Consider the following 14,266-nt stretch of genomic DNA (forward strand, 5'->3'; position numbering starts at 1 on the left):
TACTGTTAAACATGAGACTAAAATATTAACTATCCCTATTTATATAATTGCCAAAATTATACATTTTGAAACATTTCTTTTTAAATATCAAAATTTGAGCTTTATAAACATAGCTGCATGAAGCTAAATAAAACTAAGAACTAAGTTATCATGTGTCAATTACTTTGAATTTCATTGAATATTCATTTCATATTTACGATTCAACAGAGAAAGAAAACCTAATTATATTTAAACCACACTACCATAAAAACTTACATGTTTTCTTGAGGAACATTGCTGAAATCGATACTGTCGAAAAAAATATTTGCTAAACTAGATTTCAATAGTTTAAAGATCATTTGTATTAATTTATATTTTGAAAGTATACAAGCCCAGTTTTACTTGTTGATCTTGATATATGAAAGTTCTTGATCAAAAACGATATTTCAGAGAAACTTACTAAACTCTTAAATTTTATACGCTGAAAATTTAATATACCTAGCGATAGTCAGCTTGCTCTAAAGGAGCTGATGATTATCTGAGTAGATCGAGCGAAGTCAATCTCGTTCTAAGGGAACGAAAGGAAACAAATCCATAATATTCGGCTGTACGTTGCACGCAAAGGACCTTATTCGTTGAAATAAAAAATTCTTATCCACCACAAGCGAAATTTTTGAGAATTGTGAAAAAAATACGTTTTTTAAATAGAAAATGTCAGGGGAGGCGCCAAAACAGAGCAATCGCCAGCCTAAATCGGATGCGGATTACCGAGAATGAGAAACAAACTGTTATGCAGAAGAAATCTATTGAATCTATAGCAATGATGATTTGCCTTATTTTGTAAATTAATGACAAAATAAGATGTATTGCCTTGATAAAGAAGATTATATTGGCCGCCAAGGATGCTGACCAGCTATTCTGAAGCATGCAAGCAAGAAGATCAAACCCGCCCAAAAACAAATTACTAAAAAAGAACAACAAAACGAATTCAACTCAGAACTCTCTCAACGAAAAAAGAAGCCAAAAAATTAGAAGAAAAACTTCAAAGAAAATTCATGAGGATACAAATTCAAAGCAACAAAGCAATGCAAGAAAAAACGCCAAACAAAATAAATGAAAATTGAAAAGAAAGTGGCTGAAAGAATGCCCAGACAAATACAGAAGATCCAAAACAAACTCATCGAACTTCGCGAAACAGCAAGAACTCTCGCCCTCGCCGCTCATTTATGATGAAACTCAGCTATAGAAAGGTAGCAGAAGCTGAACAACTTAGAGCAAGAAGAAGCGTAAGAATTGCACAAAACCGTACTCAACCATGACTAACCGGCGTGCCAAAGAATAAACTTCTTTACCCAACATAAAGCTCGAAGTTACAAAATTCAACGACTCAAGAGCCGAAAAGCCGATGTTATTGCAGCAGAAATACATGTTCTCGAAGGAACAACGAGAAGAACCGTGAGATTGTCCTCAGAGCATAAAACCAAGCAAATTACAAGAAGATCCGTTAAACGTGGAAATGATTCAGGATCTGTACAATGTCACTTCCTTCCTAGGAAGCACAGTGGAAGCAACGAGAACAAGCTTCCTCCTCATCAGACCACCCAAATGAATCCACAAAACCAGGAGAAACAAGAATATGCAAAGAGTCCACCAAATAATCACAGCAACAAAAGAAGAAACAGCCACAAACAGCAACAGAGAAAAGAAACCAGCACAAACAACCTTTCTGTAGCTGCCTGATGTTAAAAGATAAAGTGATGACATCCCAGCTGCTGAGGATGAAGAAAACAAGAATAACCAAATTTATTTTTTTTTGTCTAAAGCTTTTATTTTATTCTTTTTTTAAAAAATTCCTGCGTAAATCGAATTTTTTTAATCTTTGTTATGATTTTAACTGGACTTACTCAGTAAATCGTGCCAAAATTTCTTGATACCAAACAAACATATTCATGTTGCATCCTTCCATGACTTACTAATAATAACACCTTATTTATACAAAAATTCAAAAACCTCTAATGTTTCTATTAAGCGAGCATCGCAATTTATTTTAACAAGTATGGGTACTAATATTTCTATGATGAAATAACAATCATTATTTTGCAAAATGATGAGCAGGGAATCAACACAATTATATTCATTTTGGGCATATTCTTTGGAAAAATCGAAAAATTCTTGAGAATTTACATAAATGCAATTTGAAGCGAGTAATTCCATTCATCATTTTATTGCATATTTTTATTATCAAAAACATTCTTTTAATTTGTTGTTATTACATACGAGAAAAACGATATCTGTTCTATTTTATATAATATATAAAAAAACAAACTTAGAGAATTTAGACAAGAAACTCCAGGTTGGTTGTTCCAAGTTGACAACAATTGCAGGACTATACAAGCAGAAGCCTCTTGAATACGCGATAGAAACCAACTTGCCGCAGCTCTTTGCGCAGTCAAGCGTTCTAGGCCCAATTATTTTTCCTGTTCAGCCGGACGACAAAACGTCGAAATTCCATCGCAAGCAAAACCAACAATCTAATCATTTTCCTTGTTATTTGTGGACAGTCATCCAGGTATCCTCAAAAACACACCTTCAAGATCCAAATCTGCCTATGTTCTAGATACAGCCAAATGTTCCATTCAACTCTTCCGAACTTGCAAGAAACATTCTTTCCTGAGCAAAATCGTTATTCCATTCTATCTGTCGGCTTGTGTCGACCCGTCAATTTCCAAACACTATCCATCTTTCCTTATAACAACACATCTCGCTCTCCAAGGTGGCAATGCCTATTTCATCTGGTTTGACAATGCCCAAACGCAAGAGTGCACGTCTTTCATCCCATCTTTCCGATCTTGAGATTCAGTTCATGGATAATTGCAGGAATGTCGTTTAATAACGCATTGCTCCGGATTCTTTGTAAATAATTCTGAATGTAAAACATGCGCGACACATGCGGTCTTATTTCCGGCATGGCCATCAAAACGGCAATAATCTAGTTTCTTTATTAATTTGCGTCATAATCAAAGAATCTTCCATAGTATGTCGGACACCGATAAAATTCATAGTAACCGAACGGTTTTGGACAATTGAATAGTTTATGGTCGCATTACGTTCTGGATGAAATCGGTGTCATCGTAATCCAGGGCGACTTCCTGGAGCCATCTTGTGGTCCTCATGGTCAATAACTCGGCATTTGTAAGCACAGATATCTAAAGAATCGATATTAGAACCAATTCAAGTCAATTTCTAATTTCAATGGGTTAAATGCAAGCTTTGATCACGTGGATCTCGTTTGATGGTTCAAAAAAGATCTCTTGATTCATGTTATGGAAACATCGCAATTTACCAGAGCTTTTCCTAACAATTTTGAAACGCATCTGCAGCCTGGTTGTGGAGCCAGCAACAATGTCTGAGTGTTCTTGTACATCAACGGAAGGAATCGATCTATCGACATTACATTGAATTTACCCCAAAAACTGACGGGAAATTGTTGCCGACACAAGTAGATCTGATTGCAGGAGAAAGTCGGACGTGCGTTAGAGTTCGTTGAGTGTATAGACCACGTCCGGAATTCTGTTGAACTTACAGGAGTTGCAGAATGCATTTAAAGTTGGAGGTTAATTCGGAAGTGATGATAGAGGTTCTCGCCAAGAGAAAGAGGCTTGAGTTTTGGTGTTCGACAATCTCTTTAGGGAGAGTAGTAATCTCCATTATTTGCTGAGAAGTTAATGTTTTTATATTTTTCTTTTGCAAGAAATTCAAGATTTAATGTGCTAAGTATTTTGGATATGAGCTCTATTTGTTGTATAGTGTCTGGAATTCGTTCTGCATGCGATATATCCGAAATTTCAAATTCTTATTTAGACATAATTGCAAAACTTTCGATGCAGAAAGTCTGGAAAGCTCTTGTAATTGATTCTCTAGTAATATCATGAGTCGTACATTCTGATTTGTCATTTTTGGACAGATTTGAAATGACTTGTGGTCTGTGGTCAAAAGATTTGACATTTGGAGGGAATCTGGACACTCATCAATCAGGTTATTGCTGATATCGAGGTTGAGTTAAGTTCACAAGATGTGTTTAATGGCCTCTCTTTAATGTGAGGAATCATATATAAGTAACATATCGGACTATAATTAACGTATCTGGTAGTGAGCATGTGATTCCAACAAGAAAAATTAGCTGTAAGTGAAGTAAGTTCGACCTTCGGAAAAAGTTTTATCAATCGGAGGAAACTTCACAAATAGTGGTTATGTTGATAAATCAACGAAGTTTTGCATTTGGAAATGATCATATCTGGCCGAAACGTAGTGATATTATTTCCAGGAAAGACTTAATTCCTGATAGTTTTCATGAGGAAAAAGCCAATGTCTTTAAATTGTTGAAAACCAACATTTTAATTTGAGTAGTTTCGGTGGGAATGTCAGTGGAGGCATTTCGCGTTAAGGTAGTTGATCATTTAAGTCAGTTGATTTCAATTCCCGGTAAATCTAATTCGATTTGCGTTAAATAGTTTACGATCAAGGTTGAGAACTCGTAATAGTCTTGAGTGAGTAATCATTTTAGGAATATTCATTTATGTTACATTCCGTTAGATTTAGCGTTTTTATGCTTTGGATATTCTAAAAATAACATCTGGATTATCGCAAGAACTTGTCGCAAATCATTCTGTTGATAAGTCAAGAACTCATTAGATTGAGAAGTTTTAATGGAATTCTTTGGATGTGATTTTGAGCCAAATCAGCTGTTTCAGAGGATGATCTTCGGGAATGGCGAAGCGGGAATATCGGTCAAATACGCATTGATCTTTAGAACTTCTTTATTCGGATCAAATACGTGTTTAGAAACTCCTCCTCCCATCCGAATAAAAAAAAATTTTTTTAAGGTGCCCTATAGACGATAGAACCCACCCTCAGAAAAGCACTTTTAAGCGTATTATATTGAGAACTAGAATCCGGATAATCCATTCATTCGAGTTCTAATAAGGTTTAATTTTGTGATGTTTACATTATCGTTATAGGGCACCCTTAAGGGTTTCTGAATATTCTGAAATTGGAGGCACGAGTAGGGGTAATTTAGCTAAAAGGTGACACGCCTGTTTGAAAAGTGACACACCCGTGAAGGGTGTGATTACCGATCCGAATTTCGACAGTTTAGAATTTAAAATTTTTTATGGAACTGTTTGCGAGTTTCATAAAGAATTTTAAGGAATATAAGCAAAGATTTTGAATCAAAATCTTAGACCTAAGCCGGCTCGATTTCGCTCGCGGCTTCCGCGAATTACAGATCAGCCAAAGATTTGAATCAAAAGTCTTCGAACTAAGCCGATCGCTCGCTCGCGGCTTTACTTTATTATTTTAAATTTGCCATATTTCCATCAAAAGTTCATAAAGCGTAAAAAATTTCGTTCTATTTACTTAAGAAAAAAAAGGTTTTGATAATAAATTTATTTTATTTCGAAAAAGTAGCCAATAATTCGTAAAAGGCTATTGATAGGCTTGCTAAAAGTAAAACTAATTTTAGCTGTCAAATACTTTGTATTTTGAAGTAAATTAGTAAAATTTGTTTTTTACTTTTATTTCGAAAATAGCAATAATCGTAAAAGGGTATTGATAGGCTTGCTAAAGTAAACTAAATTTTAGCTGTCAAAGACTTTGTATTTTGCAAGTATTAGTATAAAATTTGTTTTTACGTTTTATGTTTCGAAAAAGTAGCAATAATCGTAAAAGGTATTGGATAGGCTTGCAAAGTAACTAATTTAGCTGTCAAATATTTTTGTATTTGAAGTAAATTAGGTATAAATTTGTTTTTACTTTTATTTCGAAAAAGTGAGCCAATAACGTAAAAGGGTATTGATAGGCTTGCTAAAGTAACTAATTTTAGCTGTCAAATACTTTTGTATTTTAAGTAAATTAGTAATATAAATTTGATATTATTTAACTCCCTTTGAAAACCTCAATTTTTCCATACCAGAAGAACGGAGAATAGCATCAATAATCCCCATGAGAATGGTTGCCTCTCCAGTTCCCTCTTATTATTTCAAAACGAAGCCTCTCATCGGTCTTTTTTTTTGAATACTAACGTTTGTATCCCCTGTCACATTTTAGCTAAAATTTGGGTTTGCCTTTCGATTTTCGTCTCCATTCAAAAAAAAACCACGTTTCAGAAAAAATATTATTGGCCCATTAAAACATTTTCGATTTTGGAAATACTGCATTGACGAGGGATTTCTTTTTATTTTTCAAAATAATAGGTCATTTCAACTAAACCATTATCCAATCCACTTTTTGAATAAATTTTTTGCTATCTCGGGCAATTCAATTTGACCGGAAATATTACAGTTCTAATTTTTTCAGGTTATATAATTTTTAGTTTATTTTGACAACAAATTGTTATAGACCGAAAATAGATTTTTTCGGTTTTCTCTTCAAATAATTGAAAGAATGATACTATTATAGTGTTATTATATTATATAGCATATAATCATGCTATAGCCGAAAATTATAAGTTTTGAAGAAGATTGAATATAACACAAATAAATTTGAATGTAAAGTTAATTCTTGTTGTTTTTAATAGCTATTTAATGAGAAATCCAATATTGCAAAATTCAAATTGAATGATTGAAAAGAACAGAAAAAGTCATTCTTTTCAATTTCGAATATGTTTCATTGTATTTATAATTATATGGCAAATAAGATATTTAAACTTGATTTTGAAGGAAATTCACAAAATTGAAATAATTCAAATAATTTTTTATTCAAAAAATAAACTAGTTATTTGAGTTTTACTAATTATCTATTCAAACTACAAAGTTTGTAATTTAAAATATTTTGTTGAGATCAGATTGAATTAATTCAAGGTCTTTTCAATTAATATTAATAACCATATTACGCATTTTCGAACATTCTAAACAAATATATAAAAATGGGAGACGAATGTTAAATTTGCTAGACATGGGGGAGTTGTCTGCAAAGTTTTAGCCTTTATCTCTAACAAAAAATTAATTTTTTAAAAAAATGACCGAATACGTTCATCAGCGAGAAAAAAATAAAAGGCAAGATAGAATTTTCTAGACATAAAGAAGTGTTTACCGAGTTTTAGCTCTTATCTCTAACAAAAAATTAATTTTTTAAAAAAATGACCGAATACGTTTCACAGCGAGAAAAAAATAAAAGGCAAGATAGAATTTTCTAGACATAAAGAAGTTGTTTACCGAGTTTTAGCTCTTATCTCTAACAAAAAATTATTTTTTAAAAAATGACCGAATACGTTTCACCGCGAGAAAAAATAAAAAGGCAAGATAGAATTTTCTAGACATAAAGAAGTTGTTTACCGAGTTTTAGCTCTTATCTCTAACAAAAAATTAATTTTTTTAAAAAATGACCGAATACGTTTCACAGCGAGAAAAAAATAAAAGGCAAGATAGAATTTTCTAGACATAAAGAAGTTTTTACCGATTTTAGCTCTTATCTCTAACAAAAAATTAATTTTTAAAAAATGACCGAATACGTTTCACAGCGAGAAAAAAATAAAAGGCAAGATAGAATTTTCTAGACATAAAGAAGTTGTTTACCGAGTTTTAGCTCTTATCTCTAACAAAAAATTAATTTTTTAAAAAAATGACCGAATACGTTTCACAGCGAGAAAAAAATAAAAGGCAAGATAGAATTTTCTAGACATAAAGAAGTTGTTTACCGAGTTTTCTCTTATCTCTAACAAAAAATTAATTTTTAAAAAAATGAACAATAGTAGCTATATGTTGAAGGGTTTTGTGGACTTTTTTGTAAACGTAAGAATTCATAAACATTTTTGAGCGATTTTGTATCATTTTTTTTTACATATGAAGTAAAAAATGTATGATTTTTACGGTTTTTATTCTTTACGTTTCTTGAATAAATCAAGATTAAAAAATTTTCAGAATCGTAAGGAAATTCACTAAACCCATCATAAGAAATAAAAAAAATAAAAAAAATAAAAAAATAAAACTTTAAAAATTCTGTCTTACATTTAGAAAATTTATTTTTATTTTGAGAAAAATGAGTAGAGCAAGATTCGTAAACCGTCAATCAATTAATGGATGTTCTTTCACCAATTCTTGAAAATGTTAAACAAGTAGATGTTTATTTCGAATGATTATGTAAGAAAGTATATAATTATAAAGTTAAGTTTTAATATTAAACCTATTGCTTTGCATTTGATAATAAATTAATTGAAAATGCAAAAATGTGCGGGAATTAAATCAGATATTGGAATTTATAACAAATATAATGTAAAATGGTTTAAACCGAATTCCAACCACAAAAGTTCTTGGTAAATTAATTGATCAAAAAAACTGAGGAAAAAGAATTTAACGGGTTTAAATATCATCCAAATAAGTTTCAGAACTAGAAAATGAAAAACTTCAGAAAAAATTAAAACGATAGACTTTCAAATGATCGTATGAAAAAATAAATAAACTAGCAGAAGTTGCCATTTAATAACAAATATTTTTGATGAAATATAACCTGAACTCAGGGGATGGACTTTTAAGTCCTGGGCACTGTGTGCCTTGAGCTTTAAGGACCCGGGCTCAACGAGTCATTGATTTATGAAATCAATAATTGTGATTTTTCGCTCTTCAATAATTTCTATTACTTTTTGTTAAATCATCAATTTTCATTAATGAGGTGATTCTTGATTGAGGAATAGAATTTTAAACTAACAAACACCTTTTATTTTGAAAATTGTGAATCCATGACCCTCGGGTCTTGGACTCTGCCTCACTTTAAACATTTTATTCAATTTACATGTTGTCAATTCTTCAAATAATTTGTTTATTATTTAGCATAATCATCATTAAATTCATCAACAGTATGAAAAAATTTTTATTTCAGTAATGCGTTTAAACAACGTTTATTATTTTGTTTGAACATTTTTCACTTTCATTTATTCTTCCTCCTCTGTTTCATTTATTTTAAAATCGTTTTCATTATCATTATAAAAAAATAGAATATAAGTGATGAAATAATATTTTTTAATTAATATTAAATCAGAGAGGCGGCAGGATTCTTTTAAAAAATTATGGGAAGGAATTAAGAAAGCTGCAAAGTTGGGTTCATCAAAAGATTATTAAAACCCGTTGCAAAACTTTTGGCACCGTAGCGAAAAACGGCAGGAACTATCATAGGAGAAAGTATTATGTTGCTAAAGCAGGAAATCCGGCGATGGGAGCACAAGCAGGTAACGCAGTTGGGTGATTGCTGAAGGAATACTTAATTAAAATAGGGGTAGATAGTGGAAAAATAAATAAATATTATTTTTATCTTAGTATCGTTGTAAAGTCGACATAACCTTACTCCTTTATTTAATACTTCCCTTACCGAACAGAGGTGCTATTTGTTCAGCAAGCGTCACATTAACTTGCCTTCTTTATTCTTAAATATCCAATTTGCCTCCTTTCTAATCCACTTCCCAAACTTTATGCGCTCCTCTTTTTACTTTATCCACAGTTTCTTAAGAATCCTGCAGCCATAGTTGATTATTACATTAAAATTAAAAATTCATTTTCATCTTGTTAATTTGATTTTTATATTAATAATAATGACGACTAACTATTAGTGCCAAAACACTAAACCAATTTAATGGAAAATGTATTCATCATTCGAAAAGCATTAAAGAGAATTCGCCAAAGAATGACGGTAGAAGATATTATAGAGAACTGAAAGTTTCATGCTATGACTTCTTATGACTCCATATTTTGATGATAAACAAACTCATTTAAGAATTACGAACCCAGCTCCATGATGTGAACCAATTAGTACCACATAATTTAAACGCAAAGTTAAAGTAACTCTAGTTTCAATAAAAGCTTTCACATGGATGCCGCTTTTAAAATGCATGCGTTTATTCGTGGGTTACAAATCAGCAAATCAAAGCTTTAAACAATTAGAAGTAGAAACTGAAATGAGGTACGCTGGTTATCTTTCAGATGCGATTGCGCCCGTGAATCTTCGCATTTGCACCATATAAAACAAAATCAGAAAGGAAAGTTAAAAAGGTTTTGGTTCATTCGGTTATATTAATAAATGTTCAAAAAAATATGACTAACGTCAGTATGTGGTAAAATATATGACCCTTCAGAAGTTTTCAAGAAAAGCCAAATTGAAGAAAGTTGATGTCACTGTTGATATGATTATCCGGTAAAATGATTTGTTAGCAGTTCAGGCGGTTCGATGATTTATCCTAAATCATTTGGTGAAATCATTCTTAAAATATTATGCCTTTTCAGGGATACTTTGGGGTTAGTTATTTTGTCAGGTTGACCCGTAAGAGTTGCTGATTTTACAAAATTACGTTTATGAAAAGATAAAACTGATTGAAAATTATGAAAAGATTATGAATCATGTTTATAAATATGAGCGCAAATTCCAACAAAATCGGACTTCCGCCAAATTAATTACAAGCTTAGCCACTACATCTGCTGAACCCAAACAGTTGAAGACGTTATTATTCATGCACAAAGAGGGAAGTTTTAGAGATAAATGCCATTACACCAGGAATACGGTTTAATTGAAGAATCAGTTAAAGCAATACCACGTTTATTAGTAAAGAAGAATCCATTCATGTTTCCAGCTCAACATATTGGACGTTCGTTCACTAAATGTGAGGTTGCATCACTCCTGAAGTATTAGCTCAGATTTGCTCATACGCTCTTCATTAATGTTACAGATGTTGTGTAACATTCCTAAGAATTGCAATGCAAAGAACGGTTTTGAGAAAATCCAATGCTTCGAGCGTCTTTCAGGTCACTATAGATTCCAGAAACTTTCCCCGATAAGCGATGGACCACAGTGGCGTGACATATTTCTTTACACGTATGCCTTCAAGCTTCTGATGTAGATGGAGTGAATGAATGCACAGAAGAATACGAGGACTCGATTAAACTAGGACACTGAATGGAGGATGATGCACACCATTAAGCTAGAAACATGGAAAGGACCAAACTTCATTCTTATGCACTATTCCAGTTCAACGTTGATGAGCGGGTATATTCTTTGATGGTATTAGAAACTTTTCAACTCACAAGTACAGTACCAAGTGAAAGCTATCCAATTCATTCAGGTGAAAATGACACTTACTGTTTCAAAAGTGACAAATCCTCCTCATGTTTTGGTTTTACTAGGACTACATATGACGATGGACACCGGGATGAAAGGTTTGAAATATCATCCAACAGGATACACCACCGCAGTATAGAAGTTCATGATGATGAAATATTGATGAATTAGAAAATGTTTAAAATTATAAAATTTATTTTTGATTAAATGGATTTAAATTCATCCACCCTTATGAAGGAATAGCAGGAGTTATATAATACATACGTAGATTGATATGATTTAATGAAGCATTGAGTGATAATAGAAATGCTCTTCTAAGGAAAAATTAATGAAAATTCCATATTCTGAATGCTTACTTTTAAATTCAGATCACTGCAGCAATTGTGCTAAACAAAATAAAGGTAAAACATAACGATATAAAACAAATTATCATTATTGCTAAACACTTCACCCTATTCACATGTTTAATTTAATTTCAACCGTTCAGCGTTCACCTTCAGATGATACATTTAATCTTCTAAGCATTTAATCAAAATTCCAATTATTTATTTGATCACGAAGAAGAAGCAGAAATTATTAAAAAACTTTGTATGTATACAAGAATATATAATACAATCAAAAGCAAGGATTAGAGGATTAAAATATTGATAAACAACGCGGATGAATTATTTGAAAACACTTTCTATTCAAATTTTGATAGAAGAATTTTTTTTTTTTTTGTTTCTTGCATTCACTCATTTTTCTATTTGATGCGGTGAAAATCAAAACTAATAACTAATGAGAATCATAATTTAATCAATTATTTAACTCAATGTCGACACATTCAGTTGGCATTCTTCATGGCTGTTCAATACTTTAAAGCATTAAGCACAAACATTAAATCAAACCTTCCACCCTTTTCATTTTCATGTTTTAGTCGTCAACAGTTGAACGTTTATGCTTATCAAGTGAATTACCAAAAATGAGCATTAATGAACTTACACACAATATCAACAATTAGGAGAACATGGAAAATATAGTGATTTGTAAGATAAAGTTCCATTAAATTCGAATTAACTTTTTATATATTAATTTTTATTTTTATTTATAATTAAAACATGACAGAAATTGCAATATTCTTCTACAGTTTCCATTAAAACAAGGAACAAACAAAAAAGGGTGCATAGAATAGAACTATGAAAGTTCCAGAACGGAATGAAAGAATTAGTCCACATTGTTGCCGGTCCTTCAAAAGGATGTTAAACAAATTGAGAAAACGTTTTAACATTACCAGCAAGCTCAAGCATATGCCAAACGTCACGGGGACCAATTTTTGGAAGCACGACGAAGCAGACATTACGGTGTCCAAATGGAAAACCTGATGGAATAATGAAGTTTTCGTTACTGATGGTCAAGGAAATATTAAAAGTCAAAATGCGGTATAAATAACAATGACGTATTATCCTAAACGTAAAGTCATATAATGAACATTATCCTATGCAATTTGATTGAAAATGGAAAAGCTGTTAAACAATACATGAGAGAAGGTGAAAATGGTCAATTAAATTCATACCGTCATAATCCACTTATTCTACTTCACAACTGAAAACGAATGTAAATGCTATTGAAGAGCGAGACCGATGGAGTTACCACGATATTCTAACCAGTTTGATGGTCAATATGCAAATTTAAGACCTTGAAATTCCAGCTAAAAGAAATCTTTAAAGTTGCTTTATTCGATCCAGTTTTCGCATGTTAAAGATGAACTTAAACCAGCGAATTCCAACCATTTATAGTAGCAAGAATTGCATCAGGCTGCTTATCTCAAGCATTCAAAGATTTAATTAAGAAACCATTATATCAGCACGAGGTATTTAACTTATGATTTATTAAGGAATCGATAAAAGAAAATTGAGAACAGATGGATTATAAGAATGCAATTAAGGAATATATTTCGGTCTATTAATTTGCGATGAAAAAATGCGTAAAAATCAGCTTCATGAACAAATACAGGAAATAATAGATTCAAAAGTTCCAGCAAAATAAAAGTTAAATATATTTTTTTATTTCGAATATAAATGAGAAGACGTTCACTAGTCAAAAGAAACACTAACGGCAAAAGCAGAGATTACGGCCATTGAGTCATATAACGTAAATGATGATAAATCAACGAATTATTCAAATTTTAAAGTTAAATGTTAGTCCTACATTTAACAAGTCAGCCCAAACTCAACCAAATTATTAAACTCGTAGACTTACCGAAGAATGAGTGGAGGAATGAAGAAAACCATGAGAATGGAGACCCAATCATTTTATCTGAACCTGTAAAGAACCTGTTGAAAATTCCCACTTATCCAACATACCCCCCACCTCTTTCATCAAACAGCGAGAACCCAGGGAATCTCCGATTAGCATGTCGCAATGCCCATATAAAATAGACATTAATTCTGAATTAATGAAAATTTACCGTGATTATCATAACTGATAATTATATCAATAATAAATTTAATGACCAATCCGGTTTAATTATTTAACCTTATAATCATTAATTCACATTAACGCCATTTCTTTGTTAATTACGCAAAGACTAAAAATAATGAATGCACAGAAGGCACGCGTTGCATGTATGTCAAATAAGTTTAAAAACATAAGAGAAATAGGTGAAGATACATATCAAGTGATGCTTAAAGATAGATTTTATAGATGTGATACGTGTTTACAAGAGGCATTCTTCACTTTAGATAATGCTAAATACTGGTATTGGTTTTCATTTATGATTTTATGTATAAATGCATGGATGTTAATCGTTTTCATTTCATTGAAAGGTGATACTGATTCATCTTATTGGGCAATCGCTGGCGACCCAAATCTTCCTAACACTCAAGCATTTCAAGCAATTGTTACCGATAAACAATTTTATGATAAAAACATTTTCAAATTCGCACCTTTTGATTTCTTCTGTTTTGATGAGAAATTTAAACCTAAATTAAAGAATAAAGCTGAAGAAAAAGCAATGAGAAAAAATATTGGGTTTAGCAATTGAGAAACAAAGGTGATAAACATGGTGGCGTTATGTCCTAAATGTTATACTTCATTCAACGGTTCAATTGATGGAAGTAGATTTAAAAAGATTGCACAAAAAATGAAGGGTGTTAGTTTAAGACAAAATAACAATTAACACCTAAAAAATATTTGGATATAATAAATGATAAAG

The 14,266-nt window shown here is 31.7% G+C and overlaps 8 annotated features.

Moving 5' to 3' along the window:
- Nucleotides 1-4,861: 4,861 nt before the first annotated feature.
- Nucleotides 4,862-4,897: a terminal%2Cinverted (terminal inverted repeat of Kolobok-5_TV transposon ID:TVAGG3_0260340).
- Nucleotides 4,862-5,003: a mobile genetic element.
- A 36-nt stretch (nt 5,004-5,039) lies between these two features.
- Nucleotides 5,040-5,069: a terminal%2Cinverted (terminal inverted repeat of MuDR-3_TvMULE3 transposon ID:TVAGG3_0260350).
- Nucleotides 5,040-5,386: a mobile genetic element.
- Nucleotides 5,387-5,389: 3 nt separating this feature from the next.
- Nucleotides 5,390-6,102: a mobile genetic element.
- Nucleotides 6,072-6,102: a terminal%2Cinverted (terminal inverted repeat of MuDR-3_TvMULE3 transposon ID:TVAGG3_0260360).
- A 267-nt stretch (nt 6,103-6,369) lies between these two features.
- Nucleotides 6,370-7,206: a mobile genetic element.
- Nucleotides 6,370-7,206: a terminal%2Cinverted (terminal inverted repeat of Banshee-A1 transposon ID:TVAGG3_0260370).
- Nucleotides 7,207-14,266: the final 7,060 nt, after the last annotated feature.

The sequence above is a fragment of the Trichomonas vaginalis genome, chromosome V (assembly GCF_026262505.1).
Source record: "Trichomonas vaginalis G3 chromosome V, whole genome shotgun sequence".
NCBI lineage: Eukaryota > Parabasalia > Trichomonadida > Trichomonadidae > Trichomonas > Trichomonas vaginalis.